Below are 23,379 nucleotides of genomic sequence, written 5' to 3'. Positions count from 1 at the left end.
TCACACAATGGGACTGAGGGCCCTGCTCGCAAGAGCTTACAATCTATGAGGTAGAGGGGGTGACACAAGAGGTAGCAGGGGCGGCATTGCTTATGCAGAGGTCAGACGCTTTTGTAATAGAGGTTACTGTCATTACACAAACATAAGACTTTATGAGCCGTCACCAGTCGTGTCCTGTAACATGTGGATGGAGCTTGGACCTATAAAGTTATCCTGAGATGACATCATATCATGTGGGGAAATGTGGGAGCGGGGACAGAGGAGGGTTAAGGGTTTACATTAGACATTGGGATTGGCCAGTCTGAAAAGATGTGTCTTTAGTTTGCGTTTGAAACTGTAGAAATTGGGAGTTAATCTGATTGTCCGGGGTAGAGCATTCCAGAGAAGTGGTGCAGCTCGGGAGAAGTCTTGTATACGAGCGTGGGAGGTTCTGATAATAGAGGATGTAAGTGTTAGGTCATTGAGTGAGCGGAGAGCACGGGTTGGGCGGTAGACAGAGATGAGGGAGGAAATGTAGGGAGGTGCGGCATTATGGAGAGCCTTGTGGATGAGAGTGATAACTTTATATTTTATTCTATATTGAATAGGCAGCCAATGTAACGACTGGCACAGACCAGAGGCATCGCTGTAGCGTCTAGCCTGATAGATGAGCCTGGCCGCTGTATTCAGAATAGATTGTAGAGGGGAGAGTTTAGTGAAGGGAAGACCGATTAGTAAGGAGTTACAGTAGTCAAGGCGAGAATGAATCAGAGAGACAATAAGTGTCTTTAGTGTATCTCTGGTGAGGAAAGGACGTATTCTGGAGATGTTTTTGAGGTGGAGGTGACATGAATGTGCGAGTGATTCAATATGAGGGGTGAAGGAAAGGTCTGTGTCAAATATGACCCTGAGGCAGCGGGCATACTGCCTAGGAGTTATAGTAAGGCCTGAGACTGCAATGAATACATCAGGGACAGATCTATTAGATGGTGGAAACAGTAGTAGTTCAGTCTTGGAGAGATTTAGTTTCAGATAGAGTGAGGACATGATTATTAGTAGGATTTAGATTTCTCTTCTTCTTCATTCTCTTCATCTTATTAACACTTTTATGTCTGAAAGCATTCTTACTTTGTAGTATTTTTCCACTCATGAGCACCCATTCATTGGATTATATAATATCACATACATTATACTACTCCAAATACAGAAGTATCACGCAACGAAAATTCTGGAGAGGTAGATGTCAGTAGACTATGTATATACTTATAATCCAAATATTGTGAATCAAGCATTGCAATAATTTAGTGCATGTTAAGATTGTACTTCTGAGTAAAAGTCTGAATGTTTCCTTTACTTTCCCCTATAAAGCAGGTTTTAGCATGACACATCCTGTGTTAATAACAGGTAGACCTGCCCTGCACGGTAATTGGCCTATTAAGATCACTAGTTCACGTAATTTTCGGATTCCTGAGAAGTGTCTGTCTCTTGACATGCACTTCTACATTAAAGGGGCTCTATCACTGGGAAAAGTCATTTTTAACTAATCACATCCTTGCATAGGCTTTAGAAAGTCTATTCCACGCCTATATTTAGTATGTAGATTGCCTCAGTGGTTTGTGAATAAGTCTGTTTTTATTCATATGCTAATGAGCTTCCAGCCAGCACAGGAAGTTCCCAGCAGCACTCGTCCCTGCTATTATCTCCTATGTGTGTGCAAACAGGAAGCTGAGTCATCATCATCAGCCTGTGCATAGGAAACAGTAGCAAAGGGGTGCACGATGTATCGTGCACCAGTCTAATTAGCATATGAATAATAACGGACCTATTCAGAAACCACTGAGGCAATCTACATATTATAGGTAGGTGTGGAATAGACTTTCTAAAGCTGTGCAAGGATGTGATTAGTTAAAAATGACTTTTCCTAGTGATAGAGCCCCTTTAAGGCAACTAAGATGCCACAGCAGACTAATGATAGAGTTATGTTCTATTCAGGGCAGGGGTATCCAGGACCTGATGGATCCTAATACAGATACATGGGAGGGTTGAGATCTGTACATGTAATAGAGTAGAAAAACAAGACTTCATTTAGTGTATATGATTCCTGAAGTGTACCTATACCAGGTGACTTGTCAGGATAAGCTACCTAGAGAGTAACAGCCATTACATGACTGAGATTTTGCATTTTTAGTAGCCCTCTGCTTGCTTCATCCGTAGTTAGCAGTTCTCTCTGTTCTGCCTGTTGGATGGATGTTATGGTAGAGCTCCTGGAGCAAATATCAGAAAATAGAAGAATCTCGCTGATAACAGAGCAGCAGAACTATATGTTTAAATCCTATACAGTGCTGAGAGATAGGTCTTGTACCTGTAAGAGCGTCAGGCGCAAGGCCAAATGGACTTTGATAAATTTGTGGTCCAAATTTTCACCCCAGAAACCGTACTAGAAATAAACACTCCAGAAATCAAACCATAACGTCCAATAAACTTACAAGGATGATCAAGATCAGAAGGACAAACCAGGAAAGCGAATGTCCAGGCCAATAGTCAGTTCAGAGGTTTCCTGCTAAGAGCCAGTTCCTAGAGATCACATCAGATCAGGAGGAAAGGGGCTTTACATTATCAAGCCAAGGGTAAGTTCTTAAGAGATCATGTCAGAATCAGGAGATTAGTGGTTTTCCGGTATCATGTCAATTGTCGGTTCCTAGAGGTCAGTATGAAGTTGTGTAGCAAAAGCAAGTAACTATGAAAGACAGACAAGATACAACCAATTGCAGGCACCTGGCTGAGAAGGAAGGGAGTTTAAGTATGCCTCCTCAGCTGCTAACTGGATAAGCCCAAGTGAACTCTGACACTGCAGAAGCTTCTCAGGTTAGCATGGTAACCCTAAAGCAATAGTAGCTGAACTGAGATTCCTGACAGAGGAAACTAGCTAACATGTACTACACACTGTAAGTAGAGGGGAATCTGCTCTCCAAATGTCTCTCTCACCCAGACACAGCTTCAAGACCATGTGGGTCATACACAGAAATGTATTGACCTGTACTTTGGTTGTTATTAGGGTTGAGACGATCTTGACTTTTCAGGATCGATTTTGAAATCTGATTTCCGATCATTTTTCATTCGAACCCGATCTCGATCCCAATGCAAGTCAATGGGATTTTTTTACTAATCGGAGATCGGATTTTAAAAACTATCCTATTCACTACACAGCATGGAATCTAACAATTGAAAGCTTTAATTATTAGAACCCACGCTGTGTAGTGATTAAAAAATCCCCTGGCTACCTAAGTACATATACATTTACATAAAAAGCTATTTATATTACAAAACTGAAATGAAACCCCGCAGCACTGATATCCCATAGTGTATCATATTCAGAAAGACAACCCATTAGGACACAGTACTGTGCAAATATTTGAGGCAGGTGTGAAATGATTTTGCAGAGTAAAACTCCTTTCAAAAATAAAAGTGTTACTAATTTATTTTTGTCAAAATGAAGTGAATGAATAAAAGAGAAATCTAAATCCCATCATTATTTGGTGTGACCATCTTTTTCCTTCCATCAATTCTTCTCGGTGCTTGAAGGCAGTTTTTGAAGGACCTCGGCAGGGAGGTTGTTCCCGCCATCTTGGAGAACTAAGCACAGATCTTCTGAGGATGTAGGTATGTTCCAATCCTTCTGTTTCTTCATCCAATCCCAGACAGACTGGATGATGGTGAGATCAGGGCTCTGGGGGGGTCATATCATCACTTCCAGAACTCCTCCTCCAAAGGGTGACCAGCCTAATATGATTTTCGTTTTTGACTCCCCTCCTTCTAAACCCCATAACTTTTTTATTTCTCCGTTCCCAGAGCCATATGAGGTTTTAATCTTTGCGGGACAAATTTTTCTTCATGATGCCGCCATTATTTATTCTATATAATGTACTGGGAAGCAGGAAAAAAAATTCAGAATGGGGTGGATTTGAAGAAAAAATGCATTTGTGCGATTTTCTTACGGGCTTCGGTTTTACGGCGTTCACTGTGCAGCCAAAATGACATGTCCCCTATATTCTGTGTTTCGTTACGATTCCCGGGGATACCAAATTTATATGGTTTTATTTACTTTTTAACCCCTTAAAAAAAATCCAAAAATGTGTTACAAAATGTTTTTTCTAAAACTCGCCATATTCTGACAGCCGTAACTTTTTTATACTTCCGTGTACGGGGATGCATAGGGCGTCTTTTTTTGCGGGGTCAGGTGTACTTTTTAGTTCTACCATTTTTGGGAAATGATATTGCTTTGATCACTTTTATTAAAATTTTTATCAGAGGCAAAACTGAAAAAACGGCAGTTTGGCACTTTTGACTATTTTTCCCGCTACGGCGTTTACCGTACAGGAAAAATATTTTTATAGATTTGTAGAGCGGGCGATTTCGGACACAGCGATACCTAGCATGTATGTGTTTCACAGTATTTAACTACTTTTATATGTGTTCTAGAGAAAGGGGGGTGATTTGAATTTGTAATACTTTTTACATTTTTTTTTAAAAAAAACATTTTTACTTTAAAAAAAAATGTTTTTGCATTTATTAAACCCCCTAGGGGTCTTGAACCCCAGGGGGTCTGATCACTAATGCAATGCATTACAATGCTAATACATTGCAATGCATTGCATTGCAAAGTACCAACACTTCTATTGCAGGCTATGTAGCATAGCCTGCTATAGAAGCAATGTAATGACAAGCCGGGGAGCCTTCAACAAGGCTCCTGGCTGTCATAGTAACGTGGCGTCGGCCCCTGAGCTTACTCCGGGTGCCAGCGATCACCAGGAAAATGGCGGCGCCCAAGCGCCGCCGGAAAAATGGTGCCTCAGTCAGCTTTGACCGAGGTGCCGAAAGAGTTAATCCCCAATCAGAGACATTAGCGTCAGTTGTCTACTGCATAAAGCAGTAGACACCTGGCGGCTATGGAGGCCGCCCGGCATGCACCGTACTAGTACGGTGGATTTTGGGAAAGGGTTAAACACACACTGGCTGCTCATTCTATGAAAAATCAATAACTGTTGCCAAAATGCCACACCTGGTAACCTAGCAGTGACTACTACATAGGAATTACTGGTACAGTATTATGGCTCCTAATATAGTGCCAGCATAGTTAAGGTGGCACTAGAAAGGGGGGAAGTTGGTTTCCTTAGTACAGGTTTGTTGCTCGTAGCCACTCCTGTTGTGCAAAATGATCTTCTGAAATGGATAGATTCTTGAGAGAAGATTATATTGGAGGAGAATTTCATCTCGGACTGCAAATGATGTCCAAACTTAAAGCTAAAGAGACCTAAAACCTATTTGGCACTGCTGAGAGATCTGTTCTTATCAATCAGATTTGTCATAAATGTCTGTCAGATATGGGTTCTACCTCTGCACTCTACACCTATGTTGAAGAGGACCTTCCATGTCCTCTATCATTGATACTGCTGCAAAGCTGACAAAGTGCTGAATCCAGGGCACTGTTGGTTTTGCTGGTATCTGCCCCAGTTGCAGAGATATTGGTGCTGATTAGGGTTGAGACGATCTTGACTTTTCAGGATCGATTTTAAAATCCGATTTCCGATCATTTTTCATTCGAACCCGATCTCGATCCCAATGCAAGTCAATGGAATTTTTTTATTAATCGGAGATCGGATTTTAAAAGCAATCCTACCCCCTGGTGTCCACTTACCTCCAGAGATGGCTGCTCCGGTGCCCGGTGCCTTCATTCTTCGCCTCGCTGCTGCTCCATGCTGCTCTTCTCTCTTCGCTGCCCCCTCCCTGCCAGGTTAGGAGAGTGTGGGCGGGTTAGGAGAGTGTGGGCGGGTACTGGGAGGGGAGACGTCACGTCTCCCCGCCCTGTACACGCCCACACTAAGCCACAAGCCCCGCCTACCTAGCACTTTAAACACTAACCTGGGAGGCGGGGCAGTGAGGCAAGAAGAAGGAGGGCACTGTAGCAGCCATCTCTAGAGGTAAGTAGCTGCTAGAGATTTAGTTTAGCCTTCCATTCGAATGAATGGAGGCAGCCGGCGCGCAGGGGGTTAAGGCTGTGTGTCGGCTGCTTCCATTCATTCCTATGGAACTGCAGCGGAGCCTTCACACTGAATATACATTGTATACTCAGTGTGAAGGCTAAGCAATGCATTGTGAGAAAAATCACCGATCTCGATCCCACATAAAAAGATCGTGTTCGGAATTCCGATGGCGATCGTGAAATTTTCTCGATCGCCGATCGGAATCTGATCTTTTCCGAACACGATCGCTCAACCCTAGTGCTGATAGTTCTGTCTACCGATATCACTGCACTGTCGGAGGGACTGGCCTCACAGTTCTGTGTAATGAATAGTCTATGGGGTCTGCAGGTTTCCTAAGGTAACCATTTTTTTATGCGGATTAGGTTTCCAAGCAGAAACCCGTGCATAGATGTGAACCAAGCCTTAATGTATTTGCAAATTAGATGTTTGGTGCACCTGGAGCCACCCATGTAAAGCGGTCCGGGCTGTTGCACCAGCTCCATCCACAACAATATTACCAGATCATTTCAGTTGGGTGGGTTCTGGGTGTAGGTTCTCCATCGACTGGATATTGATACCATATCCGGTCATCAATACAAAAAGCCACCTGGGGGAGGAAAATCCCTTTAAAGAAAACAAAGGTAACCCATGTAAATATTTAAGTAACGCAAGGAAGGATTTCCTCCTGGAAACCGATCGATTATTGTATGCTTCTTGACTGACACCCATAAAATAGATCAGGGGGAAATGTTTTGTGCTGAACACATTAGTCACACTCCGCTCGCAGATACTTCACCTATGAGACGATCAGTAAACACTCAGCAAACGTGAACATTAAATGCCATGCGATTCTTCAGTCACAGACATGTCACTAGACAAAAGATCAAAGGGACAGAATACCAATACACAAACACAACATACACACACAGGCTGACATTAGTATTGTAATAGTATGCGTCATGTCCTGGATGGATACATGTACTGCACACTATAACCAACCATGGCTTGCTGCGTTTACAAGGGTTGGCTCATAATCACACGTTATCACCTATCCTGTGCAGAGAGGGATCCCAGGGTGCAAGACTGAGACTCCAATGATTCCGAGAATGGAGATCCTGTATCTGTGTTTGAGAAGAGTGACAGTCTGTAAGGATACTGCCATTACATTTATAGTATGGGACTGATTTAGATAGTAAGGGACTGTACTTGGCTACTTCTGTCAGTCCCATAGAGTGGAAGGTCAGCCAGTGGCATAACTAAAGTCTTGTGGCCCCGGTGCAATCTTTTGTCCAGGGCCCCCTACCTCATCCCTACAGTGAATTCTTGATAGTGAGGGTTACGAGTGCTAAGGAGTATAATCCACCTTAGTGTGGTTCGGGTAATCTGTGGGTCTCCTTGGTTTATGGGCCAGATGGAAGCTGTAATCTCAATACTGATACCAGTGCTTACGGGCCCCCTAAGGCTTCTGGGCCCCAGTGCGACTTCACCCCTCTGTACCCCCTCACGTTACAGCCCTGGGGACAGCACACATGCACAACCATTGCTACAGCACTGTCAAATGGGAGACACGTGATCACTGGATAGGTGACAATTTGTAATTGAGGAACAACCTCCCTTTCCTAATACAGTACTTGCAGTGAATAGCATTCTGCCATGACCAGGGTAGAGACCTAAGGGCTCCTCATAGTTCCTGCCTCCATCATACATGGCAAAATGCACTCCAATATATAAATACTGCAATGCATAAAATAATTCAGATTCACTAGTGGAATTAATATACTATATATACCGTATATACTCGAGTATAAGCCAAATTTTTAAGCACAGTTTTTGTGCTGAAAAAGCCCCCCTCGGCTTATACTCGAGTCAAGCAAAAAAATTTATTTTTTTTTTTTGGGCGGATGGTATGGTCTATGACCAGCAGCAATAGTAATGTATAGAATCTCCCATAAAATAGTGAAAAAAAGTAGCTTTAAAAAAATATAATAATAAAAAAAAGTTCTAAATTGCTCCTTTCCCTAGAATCCACATAAAAGTAGAAAATCCCTGTGTCTGAAAGTGCCTGGTCTACTGAATATAGGAGATCTGCAGTGCTCCTCTTCCGTTGGGAAGGGGTTAATAGGAGCACTGCAGATCCCCTATATACAGCCAGGCTGAATTCCACGTGGGGGGGAAAAAACCCAGTCCTCAAGCTCAGGGAAGGGGCAGACAGACAACCAAAACACCCCCTCCCCTTCCCCAGCAACTACTGCACCCAAAAACCATTTTACTTTCTGAAATTTTCCAGTAGCTGCTGCATTTCCCCCCTCGGCTTATACTCGAGTCAATAAGTTTTCCCAGTTTTTTGTGGCAAAATTAGGGGCCTCGGCTTATACTCGAGTATATACGGTGTGTATATATATATATATATATATATATATATATACACACACACACAGATGTAAAATAACAGTCAAGCTTTTTTTTTTTCTAATTTTCTTACAAAATGTTTTAATACTAAAAAGATTTCAATAATTTGAATCTGCACATTCGTTATGACTTGTTTATCCAATACGGGCACTGAAATTGCATATTTATTTAAAGATTGAAATTTCTACTTTACACATTAATTTTTTGTGAAGTACTCTTAAGCTTAAAATAATAACAATACTCCTTCCAGTAGTTCCTAAAATGGGATCATATTCTGAGGGTGAATTATTTATTTTATCTCAGGATCTCTGCAATAGCCCGCCAATGCAGTGTAAATGTCCAAAATAGGCCTCAACTGAGTATGGTGCGCTTATACCTGTGTGCCCTGTCATATTTGCACGTAAAGGGCTCGTAACTTCTAGGCCTCGGGCAGAGCAGACTGCGCAGGTGCACAGGTCACGGGAAAATAGCCGCTTGCACAGTATTGTTAGCGGCCATTTTCCCGTGGCCTGTGCACCTGCGCAGTCTGCTCTGCTAGAAGTTACGAGCCTGCACCGGAAGACATTGAAGATGACGCTGTGGACGAAGAAGGAGGCGGCACTTGGACACGCTTCTCTGGCAGCGGTGGGGACGCCCCCATCGCTGTATGAGTGCTGGGGCCCGCCCCCATCGCTGCGGGAGAACTCATTTGCATACTGGTAAACGGTATTTCTAAGGAACGGCGCGGCGGAGACCACGTCTAAAGGTAAGAGACGAATAGCCTTTCCAAAGGCTACTCCAAAGTCTTATCCACAAAAAAAGAGGTTTTAGTGGTAGAATCCCTTTAAAAGATGATGCCAGTATATAGCAGAGATATGGTAGATAACATGTATTATTGTATTTGGATGGTATGACTATCTGACTGAATTTCACAATTTAAAATGTTTCCAAAATTCCGCTAAATTTCTCCAATAAAACCTCCAAATCACTTGGGTAAGTTAAAGCACCTCAAAGTTATTATCACATAAAGTGACATGTCAGTTTTGAAAAATGGGGCTGTGTCCTTAAAGCCGTCTTAGGCCATGACTTTATCCGATTGTGCTCATCACCGCCTCACATTTGCCAGACCTAGGATCTGAAATGCCATGCACATGACCAAGTGTGCATCCAATGCAGCAGAAAGCAGTCGGATTACACTCGATGTGACATCTGATACATTCATGTCTATGGGGGTTTACAATTCACTCCGATCTGATAGGGGTGATTATAGAGCAGGTCCTATCCTGTCCCTGAATCAGAATGTAATGGATTAGAAGCACCCAGATGCAAACTTGGTTGAGTGCATTGGGTCTTTGGTATTATGCACATGACTGAGGATACAGTCCAAGGACGTTCCGATTCTTAGGAAGCATTCACACTCGCGCTGCTGTCTGCCCGCCGTGATTCTGTCGAAATTGCAGAAAAACAGCTTGGGGATGGTTTGCCTACGGCCAGTTTAAAAACCCATTCATTTCAATGGGTTTTTAAAGCAAACTGCCGGTGTCTCTGTGCCGTGAAAGCACTTTTATTGAATGGATGTGCAGGACTTTGTGTTCGTGCAAAAAAAAAAAAAAGCGTTATGATGCCGGAGAGGCTGCATACAGACACCGGCGGTTTGCTTTAAAAACCCATTGAAATGAATGAGCATGTACTAACTATATGCAAGCTGCCCCCATGCTCTTTTTTGCAATTTCGTCGGAATCACGGCAGGCGGACTGCAGTGCAAGTGTGAACACCCCCTTAGCGGAAGACAGATGATTTAAAGGGATTCTACCATTAAAACCTCTTTTTTTGTGGATAAGACGTCGGAATAGCCTTTACAAAGGATATTCGTCTCTTACCTTTAGATGTGATCTCTGCCGTGCCATTCCTTAGAAATACAGTTTTTTACCGGTATGCAAATTAGTTCTCTCACAGCGATGGGGCGGGGCGCCAGCGCTGAAAATACGATGGGGGCGTCCTCACTGCTGCTCGAGAACACGATCCTGCGACGCCTCTATCTTCGGCTGGATCCTCCCCTTCTCTGTCGTCTTCCTCCTGCGTCACCTCCGACGCCTGCGCAGTTGGTTCTGCCAGTGTGACACTAGTAGAGTCGAGTGCGCATGCCGGCCGGCGGCCATTTTCGGGAGGCCACTCCTGCATTGAACTTCAAGAGCAAGAGCGGCCTCCAAAAATGTCTGCCAGCCGGCATATGCAGTCAGCTCTACTAGTGTCTCACTGGAAGAGCCAACTGCGCAGGTGTTGGAGGTGACGCAGGAGGAAGACGACAGAGATGGGGAGGACCCAGCCGAAGATAGAGGCATCGCAGGATCGTGTTCTCGAGCAGCAGTGGGGACGCCCCTATCGTTGTTTGAGCACTGGGGCCCGCCCCCATCGCTGCCAGCAAACTAATTTGCATACCGGTAAAAATCGGTATTTCTAAGGAACGGCGCGGTGGAGATCACATCTAAAGGTAAGAGATGAATAGCCTTTCTAAAGGCTATTCCAACGTCTTATCCACAAAAAAAGAGGTTTTAATGGTAGAATCCCTTTAAGTGCCTTCCATCTTACTTTGGCTTCTATGGGCTTTTCCGGTCAGTTTTCATATATCTGGATAGGGCTTACTTTAGAATTATCCTAATGGAACACCCTGCACATGCACCCTCGGCTGTGTGCATAAGTCTTAGACATGACAATGGGTAAGGGGACACAGCATTGTTACCCCCACGATCAAACACATGGCCCTGAACCTTCTGTAAGTGACAGCCTCAGCTCTGCTGCATCTACTACACAGGCTGGCTGGTGTCAGGCACTTGCTGCAGGTCTATGCACCTTGTACACCTATACTATGGCAGGTGACATGTCTCCTCTGCTACTACTATGTTCTGGCAATGAGGCAGGTGGGCAGAGCTCGCCTACACCTGGAAGGCATTTTGGCAGCGGCGCAGGCGGAAGTGCTGGGCAGGTACGAGCTGGTACCCGGCCAAAACTGCCGTCAATGAAGAAGGAGTGAAGCTGCGAACATCCGAGCGCACGATGCGACCGCTGATTGGCTGCCGGGGCTGGGGAGATCATCAGGAGCTGCGCTGTGAGTGGACGATTGGCAGTGGGCGGGGCCAACGCTAGAGATGGCGCCATTATCCAACGATGAGTCACCTGGATCACTGCGCCACATGAGGTGACAGAGAGCCCGCGGCTCAGGTCACCTCCCGCCCTGGATCTGCCTCCACCTCATAGTCACTGCTAAGCAATAAAAGCACCGCAGAAACTGTAGCCAAATGGCCACAACCACATGTGGCAACAGCTTGTTGACCTAGAGGGGCTCATGTAGTCACCATGTACCCCTCAGGTGTGGTGTAGTATGTAACTCTGGGGGTATGTGTGACCCAAAGAGTAAGAAGTGCATAGAAATCATTGCAAGGTGCCCTCCACCATAGCAGTACCCAAACGAAGTGTCCAAAAAATTGCACCCCCAACAGTAATGATGGCTTATAGTGTCTAAGAGTGTCAAGTGCCCCCTTAGTAATAGTGACCCCAAAAGTAACTGAGAAGCTGGCCCAACACATTATAATTCCACCCTTACATGCGCCCACTAGTAATAATGCCCACCATAGACTCCCCCTATTAGGCTCTATTCACACTAGTGATGTGTACAGGCAAGTGCTAAGAGCAGCGGCGTAATTGGGAACTTTTGACATGGGTCCTCCCCCGACCGACGCCAAAGACCTCGACCACCCCCCTCCTCCGCATTCTTGCGCACTCTATTATCCCCCATAGTGTCCCCTACACACAGTAGTATGTCTCATAGTGGCCCCTGCACACAGTATTATATTCCTTAGTGGCCCCTGCACACAGTATTATGTCTCATAGTGGCCCCTGCACACAGTATTATGTCTCATAGTGGCCCCTGCACACAGTATTATGTCTCTCAGTGGCCCCTACACACAGTATTATGCCCCATAGTGGCCCCTGCACACAGTATTGTGGCCCCTCCACACAGTATTATCCCGCATAGTGGCCCCTGCACACAGTATTATGTCCCTTAGTGGTCCCTGCACACAGTATTATGTCCCATAGTGGCCCCTCCACACAGTATTATCCCGCATAGTGGCCCCTGCACACAGTATTATGTCCCTTAGTGGCCCCTGCACACAGTATTATCCCCCATAGTGGCCCCTGCACACAGTATTATCCCCCATAGTGACCCCTGCATACAGTATTATCCCCCATAGTGGCCCCTGCACACAATATTATGTCCCATAGTGGCCCCTGCACACAGTATTATTCCCCATAGTGGCCCCTGCACACAATATTATTCCCCATAGTGGCCCCTGCACACAGTATTATCCCCCATAGTGTCCCCTGCACACAGTATTATCCCCCATAGTGGCCCCTGCACACAGTATTATACCCCATAGTGGCTCCTGCACACAGTATTATTCCCCATAGTGGCCCCTGCACACAGTATTATACCCCATAGTGGCTCCTGCACACAGTATTATTCCCCATAGTGGCCCCTGCACACAGTATTATGTCCCATAGTGGCCCCTGCACACAGTATTATGTCCCATAGTGGCCCCTGCACACAGTATTATCCCCCATAGTGGCCCCTGCACACAGTATTATGTCCCATAGTGGCCCCTGCACACAGTATTATGTCCCATAGTGGCCCCTGCACACAGTATTATCCCCCATAGTGGCCCCTGCACACAGTATTATGTCCCATAGTGGCCCCTGCACACAGTATTATGTCCCATAGTGGCCCCTGCACACAGTATTATCCCCCATAGTGGCCCCTGCACACAGTATTATGTCCCATAGTGGCTCCTGCACACAGTATTATCCCCCATAGTGGCCCCTGCACACAGTATTATATCCTTTAGTGGCCTCTGAACACAGTATTATCCCCCATAGTGGCCCCTGCACACAGTATTATGTCCCATAGTGGCCCCTGCACACAGTATTATGTCCCATAGTGGCCCCTGCACACAGTATTATCCCCCATAGTGGCCCCTGCACACAGTATTATGTCCCATAGTGGCTCCTGCACACAGTATTATCCCCCATAGTGGCCCCTGCACACAGTATTATATCCTTTAGTGGCCTCTGAACACAGTATTATGTCCCATAGTGGCCTCTGCACACAGTATTATGTCCCATAGTGGCCTCTGCACACAGTATTATATCCTTTAGTGGCCCCTGCACACAGTATTATGTCCCATAGTGGCCTCTGCACACAGTATTATATCCTTTAGTGGCCCCTGCACACAGTATTATGTCCCATAGTGGCCTCTGCACACAGTATTATATCCTTTAGTGGCCCCTGCACACAGTATTATGTCCCATAGTGGCCCCTGCACACAGTATTATATCCTTTAGTGGCCCCTGCACACAGTATTATGTCCCATAGTGGCCCCTGCACACAGTATTATCACCCATAGTGGCCCCTGCACACAGTATTATGTCCCTTAGTGGCCCCTGCGCACAGTATTATCACCCATAGTGGCCCCTGCACACAGTATTGTGTCCCTCAGTGGCCCCTGCACACAGTATTATGTCCCTCAGTGGCCCCTGCACACAGTATTGTGCCCCACTGTGGACACCCTTAAACAATTATTATACTCTGGGGTCTTTTCGTCACTTACCGATCCCGGCCCTGCCAGGATCAGTAAGTAAATAGGACAGGTTACCAGTTGGAGTAAGTCCAGCCGGTAACAGCCTGTTAAGAAAGAGAAAAACCACAGTGGTAGCAGCTGTTGCCGGGCCCCCTAATGTCCCGGGCCCTGTGGCAGCTGCCTCTGCTGCTACGGCGGTAGTTACGCCACTGTCTAAGAGTCAGGGCGGTCTTATTAGGCCTCATGCACACAACCGGTGTCCATCCAATATGGGGTTGAGCCTGCAGCGGAGTGCACTCGGATAACACTCAAGGTGCATTGCTTTATGCACTCACCTCTATGGGGACTTCCACTTCCTTCTGTTTCAATGACACGGATGATTATACAGCACAACAGAATGAATTGGAATCTCCCATAGAGGGAAGTGCATCACAGAATGAACTCAGATGTCACTCAAGATTGTTATCCGAGTGCTCTCCACTGCAAACTCAGCCCTACATCAGTTGTGTGCATGGGACCTTAATAGAGCCCTAATAATATATAGTGCCTCCCCCTAAAAAAAAAAAAAAAAGTAATAATAATAATTAATTAACTTAAAAAATTTAAGTTCCAAAAAAGCAAAAGAAAATCTTAAATGCAACCTAACTCCCAAATAATGTTGCCTTCAATGGTGCATCTAACACCTATATGATGTTACCTGCTGTCCAGTGCATAAGGATGCAATTGTGTTATTGCATTGCCTGTGCCATAAATCTTCCATCTAGGGTGGCCCCTTGATTCTACCTATGTGCACAGCACCTAACTCTTTGGTAACTGGTAAAGTGGAGTCAATACTGTAGAATAAGAGTATGTTCTCACAGAGTTCTGTAATGCTAAATTACAATTTTCTAACCTATCAGCACCATTTTAGCACCCAAATTAAGCACAGTACCTGACAGGACATTGTATGTCTGCTACAATGGTGTCCTCATGAAGTCTGAACAATCCTGCCATGCTGCAAAAAATAATTTCTATTTAATGTTTAAATTAGCATCTTGAAGTCAAAGGGATGGAGAGCTAGCCAAATAAGTCATGCTATACAAAACCCTTTTTTCTGCAATTGATGCCCGCTTGCCCCTCTGATGTCACCACAGTGATACCAATGAGCTTCCATTTGAATAAACATCTCCAGGCCTCGGCTCATCACTGCGCATGCATCGGGTGTGGTCTATGATGCAGTCATGTTCTTTACACCCACGCATCATGAACTGGCAGGAAACAGGGAGCATAGTGGAAAAGAAAATGATTCCACTGGAGTGATGATCTGAGGCCTGAAGATGTACATTAAAATGGGAGTATACCAGGTCGTTGGGGTGATGTCAAAGGAGTGAAAGGAATGTTAAAGAGGACCTTTCACCACTTTTGGGCACAGGCAGTTCTATATACTGCCAGAAAGCTGACAGTGCGCTGAATTCAGCGCACTGTCGGCTTTCCCGATCTGTGCCCGGTGTGAAGAGCTTACGGCCCGGTACCGTAGCTCTTCTATGGTCAGAAGGGTGTTTCTGACCATTAGCCAGGAACGTCCTTCTGCCTCGCGGCGCCAATCGCGCTGTGCTGTGGAGCCGGGAGGAACGCCCCCTCCCTCTCCTGATAATGCTCGTCTATGGACGAGCTGTGTGAGCAGAGGGAGGGGGCGTTCCTCCCGGCTCCACAGCACAGCGCGATAGGCGCCGCGAGGCAGAAGGACGTTCCTGGCTAATGGTCAGAAACTCCCTTCTGACTGTAAAGCGCTACGGTACCGGGACCGATAGCGCTTTACACCGGGCACGGATCGGGAAAGCCGACAGTGCGCTGAATTCAGCGCACTGTCAGCTTTCTGGCAGTATATAACACTGCCTGTGCCCAGATATGGTGAAAGGTCCTCTTTAAAGGGGTATTCCCAACTCGCTTGTTCACCCACTTGCAGGCTGTATGCTTTGTTCACTTCCTGGTCTTCTCGGTGAATTGGTGGGCGGGGTTTCACTTGCTGTCTCCCAGACAAATTCAGCTCTGCTATCTCTCTTCATAGCAGTACATGTTTCCAGTCAGTAATGAGGGATGGTTGTAAATAAATTAGCACAGTATCACTGGAAGAAGCACAATATAAAGCTGATGTAGTAGAGCTGGATTAGATAGGTGATGAGAATCCCAAATTTACGTGCTACAGATCCAAGAGTCAGCTTGCGATAAACTCAGTTTTAGGTCTGTGTTTACATACAGAGGTAACAGACTCCCTGTCCCTTATCAGCAACATTCAATTAGCAGACTGATAAGTGGAAGAGGGAGATAAACAGCCCAGAAATACAAGCTGCTCCCGAGCACTCAGCTCCCCCTCCCTCCTGAGAGCAGGGAACTAGGTCACTTGTCCTGGACTTGACCTAGAGAGATAATATCATCCCCAGGTCAGTGGTTATGGAGACGCAGTGTAAACAATGAAGTGAATAAATTAAGATAGCGGCCAAACAAAGCAGTTTTGATGAAGCAGTGTAGTTAGGAAAAGTCTTAAATCCACACAAACTAGCAGTATAGATAGGCTCTTTGAGAATGGGACAACCCCTTTTATTACTGCAAAAGGAGGCATGCAGAGCGTGACTTCTTCAGCTAGCTTTGCACCCCCTTGACGTCAAAAAGCTAATCTTAATATTGAATGAAATTGATTTTCTGGAGCAAGGCAGGATCGTTCAAACCTTATAAAGACACCATTGCAGAAGACATACAATGTCCTGTCAGGTACTGTGCTTAAACTTGGTGCTAAAATCGTGCTGACAGGTTCCCTTTAAATCTGACACATGGCTGGGCGGTAAGCAATGCCCCCTCTAATAATAATAATAATAATAATACATTTTATTTATATAGCGCCAACATATTCCGCAGCACTGTACAATTTATAGGGTTCAGATACAGACATACATAACAAAGAGCGTCATTTCACACAATGGGACTGAGGGCCCTGCTCAAAAGAGCTTACAATCTATGAGGTAGAGGGGGTGACACAAGAGGTAGCAGGGGCGGCATTGCTTATACAGTGTTCAGACAATTTTGTGCATTAGGAATTGTGATAGGCCTGTCTGAAAAGATGCGTCTTTAGTTTGCTTTTGAAACTGTAGAAGTTGGGAGTTAATCTGATTGTCCGGGGTAGAGCATTCCAGAGAAGTGGTGCAGCTCGGGAGAAGTCTTGTATACGAGCGTGGGAGGTTCTGATAATAGAGGATGTAAGTGTTAGGTCATTGAGTGAGCGGAGAATACGGGTTGGGCGGTAGACAGAGATGAGGGAGGAAATGTAGGGAGGTGCGGCATTATGGAGAGACTTGTGGATGAGGGTGATAACTTTATATTTTATTCTATAATGAATAAGCAGCCAATGTAGCGACTGGCACAGACCAGAGGCATCGCTGTAGCGTCTAGCCTGATAGATGAGCCTGGCCGCTGCATTCAGATTAGATTGTAGAGGGGAGAGTTTAGTGAGGGGAAGACCGATTAGTAAGGAGTTACTGTACAGCGCTATAGACACTGCTGTGAGGAAGGGTGTTCTTGACTGACTGTGAGAAACGCCCTCTGACAGTGAAGAGCTACAGTACCGGCACCGATAGCTCTTCACCGGGGGCACAGAAAGGGAAAGCCCATGAATTCAGCGCACTGTCGGCTTTCTCTGTATTACACCACATGTGCCCTAAGTGGTGAAACGTCCTCTTTAAGGTGCAAATTTATTTGAAATAGTTTGGCGTTTTGGTCATTTATCACCTTCATCAGATGACTTGCATACAACAGTAGTACATGAGGACGCAGTATATAGCGCTATGGTGTGGGAGGAAGTACTGCTGCACTAAGGGGTGTTCTGTTCCCCCAGTATTGCTGAACGGTACCTAAGGTGAGTACACTGGCAACAGGGTGAGATTTTGGTAGCTGCTTTAGTGGCCGGGGTGTAAGGAGCACATACTTTTGAGATGACTCTCCTATTCCCCCTGCAATCACTGGAATGGACTTTGGTCCAGCTGTCTGCCGCTGAGAGGGCAAAGGTGGGACATAGTTCTAGTGTCCCCAGATGTCTGGGGGCAAGTCTGCGGTAAATTTAGTTCTGGCTTCACAGCTCAACACCCTAAAACTCTAACAACCAACTTCTCTATTAGAGGAAAGATGGCCGCTGTTTGTGCAGCGCTCTGACTATGAAGCAGCAGAGATGCGGGGAGTTGTCCCGCCTCCTAATGCTGTCAGCGTGCTGCATGTCAGCAAAAATGTCTCAGCGTGTCGCCACTGAGATGCATGTCATAGGTTAGCTAGGAGGGCTCTTGGAAGAGGGAATTAAAATGGAAAAGAATATGGACAAGTGGAATTGATTCTAGGGGAGCACCCTATTTTTACTGGTATATAAGCCATACAAAAGTCATGCCACTTTCGTGGCACTCATAATGTTTCCTTTCCCTTTAATATAAATGATGCCCCCATACAATAAATGGGTTCCCCTCCTTTCTAATATCAGCGGCCTATCCTTAGAATAAGCCATCAATATTACAACTTTTGGGGATCTAACAGCCAAAAGCCCTGAAGATAAGCCCTGACAACCCCTTTAATAAACCCCCCCAAATGCCTTACATACTTTATTGTCCCCCCCCCCCACAGAATATTGGCCCCCATCACTGCCACCACATATTATAATGGTTCCCATCACTGGTCCCTCATACAATGGCCCCATCTCCAGTATGGGTGACCAGTGAAATAGCCACTGTATGAGGGGACCAGTGAATGGACCAATGTATGATGCATACAGTAGCACTTTCACAGGTTCCCCTTATAGCAGTATTAGCTCTTTCCTTACCTGTCTCACTCTGTCTCTCTGTTCCGAGTGCCCTGTTGAGACATTATGTGCACCTGGAGCAAGAAGGAGTGGGAGGGGCCAGAGAGCAGACAAGTAAGTACCGATACTTACCCCTTATCCCAAGCAGCTTGAAGAGTGGTAGAGCAGGAACCCTGTAACTTCCTGCTTTACCAGTAGCAGAAATCGGTAGGAGCTCCACTTCCAGGTTCAGCGATCCAATTGTATTTTTAACCGCTGAATCAGCAGAATCAGGAAGAACCAGCTGCATCCTTCACTTACCGATGCCCGCTACTGTCCATGGCCTCCTCTACTTCCCCCATCAGCCTTCACTGGGTCTTGTGCACCAAATGTGTTGCAATGCAACGACAGGGCCCCTGGAGGCTAAAAAGGAAAGTGGAAAGCTGCAGTGGGTAAATTAATAGGTGCTGTTAAAGGGGTTGTCCCATCACAAGGATCCTATCTATACTGCTTGTTAATGTGGATGTAAGACTTTTCCTAAATACACTGCTTCAGCAAAACTGCTTTGTCTGTCCACTATCTTACTTTATTCAATTCATTGTTGACACAGCCCTTGACTTATCTGCTCAAAAGTCAAGTGATGTATCTGCCTGCTCTCAGGAGGAGGGGCTAAGTGCACAGGAGCGAGCCTGTGTATCTAGCTATTCCTGTGTCTACACCACGTGACCTAGGTCCTGCTATCAGATAGAGAAGAGGAGCTGCTTTCATTTCTTCTGTTCTCCCAATGATCAGGCTAGCTAATTCAATTGTGTTCATTATGGCAGAGACAGGCAGTCTCTGTATGTAACACAGAATGGAGTTGCTCCTGCCTGTACTTCATAGTCCAATATTGTGCATATAGTGTTTAAGGACCTTTGATGACATCACAGGCCCTTCAGCCACCCTATAGGATCATGCTATGCGGTGGGCAGAGCTACACGCTAATTTGGGGGCGGAGCTAAATGGCAGGTTGCATGTGAAACTCCGCCCACCAAATGATGCAAGAAACCAGGAAGAAAGAAGATTTTACAGCAGTGAAGACTGGTGAGTATGTGACGTGGGAATACCCCTTTAACTGTTGGAATAATCCAGCCAGTAATGTCCTATTATAAATGGAGTTGGTATCTGTAGATTAACCTCAGTATAGGGAATTCAGTACTGAACCAATGCAGTCAGAGAGAATAAACAATTATATCTATTGAATCACAGGTAACATCTTACACATAGACATAGGGAGAAATTCATCAAATGCTTCTAAATTTCACTTAAGTGCTCCTTAATCTAATATAAATTGCAAAAAAATTAGCAAATAGTCTAAAATCTCTAATAAATTTGAAGCAATTTAGAAAAAAGAGCGATATTTTGAAAAATTACATCATTTATCCAGTCGGGTGCAGTGTGCATAACTCTAGAGGCGTGAAGGGATTTGAAAACCTCTGACGACTCATCCCTGTGATTTACTATTTGGCGCAAATTCTGTCTTACTGTAACTTTTTTAGGCACAGTACTGCCTGATCAAAAATCCTTCAAAAATGGTTGGTGAATGTGGCTAATAGCAAGCATGAATTGAATTAGGCGCAAATTTCATAAATTTTTCTTTTTACAGAAACCAATTTATTAAGTCCCAGCTATTTGCTTTACCTTTTCTTCTCGATCCAGCCCAAATTCTGTCACCCATACTTTATTGCATGGGAGGAGTCTGGTAGAAGAGAGTCATCAGTTTTTTGCTGTAACACTAAAATGCTAAGGAGGTAACCAATTCACTTACTACTATCAGGATTCCGTACACTCTACTCACCACGTAAGCATATATGATGCTGGATGTGACCATAAAAGGGGACTCTGCTTCCACACTCACCTATCCCCGTGGGCTACAGAGGATTAAAGCAATCTCACATCCACACATCCTATTTTGGGGTGCCTATTACCACTCAATGTCCAGATATTTCATATTAGACTGGTTAGGGTTCCTTAGCCATTTTTTGGTGCATGGATGGTTATAAAACATGAATTATGATATCTATGCATGACTTATCGCTTGGGACTTAATTAAGCCCCTACAGGCTGACTTGTGGATAGAAAATACATTAGACAGGAGACTTGTTAACATATTGAACCAAAATGGTTAAAAAAAAATAATGTCACATACCTTACACCTTGCTACAACTCCAGTTTTTATTAATATAGACTCAACCTGTCCTCCAGGGCAAGGAATGTTACTTTCACCACCTCTTGCCCTGTCCCACCACATTATTTCCATTAATTCTCTTCCCAATTGCAACTGCAATTGCAGTTGGTTTACGTAATGCCTGCCAATGGAAGAACCAAGGCAACTGGCTAGATCCACCCCTGGCTGGGGGTCTCACTCCTGGTAGGTCCATGATTAGCTGATTGAAGGGGCCCGGCTCCTTTGTGATCATCACATGACCAAAGCCCATTTACATCCGCTGAAAGTAAACACTGAAAGATCTTATTCAATGAATCTTATTTATTATTACGGTGTCTTTGCAGCTGAATCTTCCGTCTGCGTGGGACATGGGCCCTTGAGAACTCTTGATAAATAGCCAGCATCACTTATAAAGGACATGAGAGTGTTTATGTCTCTTGGCGAATTGTATTCTGTAAGTTATAACTAGAATCCCTAAAAGGAGGCCACCCAAAAAGCACCTGTACTAACGCGTTTCAATTTACGTAATTTATTAAGTACATTTCCTCATGACACAAACTCCCTATGGCTGTTTTTAGTCCTGACATGTCGGCCTTAACAATTTGCCTGATTATTATGGTATATTACAGTATATATATATCAGATACATTCTATAAAATTCATGAGTGTCTTCAGAGCAGCACAATCCTTATCCAAAGGTGAAACATATAGGGGGAATTTATTAAGACTTCTTACTCCAATCTTAATTAACCCCTTCCCGCCGATGGCATTTTTTGATTTTCGTTTTTTGTTTTTGACTCCCCTCCTTCTAAACCCCATAACTTTTTTATTTCTCCGCTCCCAGAGCCATATGAGGTCTTAATCTTTGTGGGACAAATTTTTCTTCATGAAGCCACCATTAATTATTCTATATAATGTACTGGGAAGCTGGAAAAAAATTCAGAATGGGGTGAATTTGAAGAAAAAATGCATTTCTGCGACTTTCTTACGGGCTTCGGTTTTACGGAGTTCACTGTGCAGCCAAAATGACATGTCCCCTGTATTCTGTGTTTCGTTACGATTCCAGGAATACCAAATTTTATATGGTTTTATTTACATTTTAACCCCCTAAAAAAATCCAAAACTGTGTTACAAATTTTTTTCTCTAAAAGTCGCCATATTCTGACAGCCGTAACTTTTTTATACGTCCGTGTACGGGGATGCATGGGGCGTCTTTTGTTGCGGGGTCGGGTGTACTTTTTAGTTCTACCATTTTCGGGAAATGTTATTGCTTTGATCACTTCTTATTCAAATTTTTATCAGAATCAAAACAGTGAAAAAACGGCGGTTTGGCACTTTTGACTATTTTTCCCGCTACGGCGTTTACCGAACAGAAAAAATATTTTTATAGATTTGTAGAGCGGGAGATTTCGGACACGGGGATACCTAACATGTATGTGTTTCACCGATCGGAGACATTAGCGCCGATTGTCTACTGTGTAAAGCACCTGGCATGCACCATACTAGTACAGCGGATGTCGGGAAAGGGTTAATACCCCAACAGGCACAAAACTTGCTATTAGTTGTTCACATTGAGGAATTTGGTGTGGAATTTCAGCGCTGAAAAAAAGCCTCCCATTGATTTGAATGGGCTCCTTTTTCTGCTAGCAACGGGAGGCTTTTATTTCAGCGCTGAATCTGAGGTGGATTCCACACCAAATTCAGTACCATTTTCCTCTGTGTGAACATACCCTTAGTCATTTTTATGTTTTACAATAGGTTCATCTGATAGTAGGAAATGACGTAGATTGGTGGGATTAAAATTAGGCATATTTTTGGACACTTTCCCGGCACATTGGTTTTAGTAAATGTATGCTATAGATTGGGGAAAATTTATAAAGCCCTCCACTGAAGAATTTTGGTGTAAAAATTCACAAAGAAAAGATTTGCACCATTTAGGCTGTTCACATCTACGTCAGACTTTGTCACACTGGCCGCTGGAATTCGCCAAACATAAAGTGTTGTAGGTCTGACATTATCATCTGGCGTCGACATCAGGTCCCATTACAGTCAGTGGGCATTGATGTTCACCATTTTAGTGGACTATGTATCTGTTGTTCTGGTTCTCTTTCTATTTTTGGGAAGCCACTCTTGCTCTTGTAGTTCAATGCAGGAGCCACTTCCCAAAAATGGCCGCCGGCTGGCATTCGCACTCGGCTGTGCTGGTGTTTCACTGGCAGAGCCAACTGCGCAGGCGTCAGAGGTGACGCAGGAGGAAGTCGACAGAGAAGGGGAGGATCCAGCCGAAGATAGAGGCGTCGCAGGATCGTGTTCTCGAGCTGCAGTGGGGCCCGCCCCCATCACATTTTCAGCACTGGGGCCCGC

The sequence above is a fragment of the Leptodactylus fuscus genome, chromosome 1 (assembly GCF_031893055.1).
Source record: "Leptodactylus fuscus isolate aLepFus1 chromosome 1, aLepFus1.hap2, whole genome shotgun sequence".
Taxonomy (NCBI): domain Eukaryota; kingdom Metazoa; phylum Chordata; class Amphibia; order Anura; family Leptodactylidae; genus Leptodactylus; species Leptodactylus fuscus.
The sequence above is the reverse complement of the archived record's forward strand: the minus strand, read 5'-3'. Positions refer to the sequence as shown.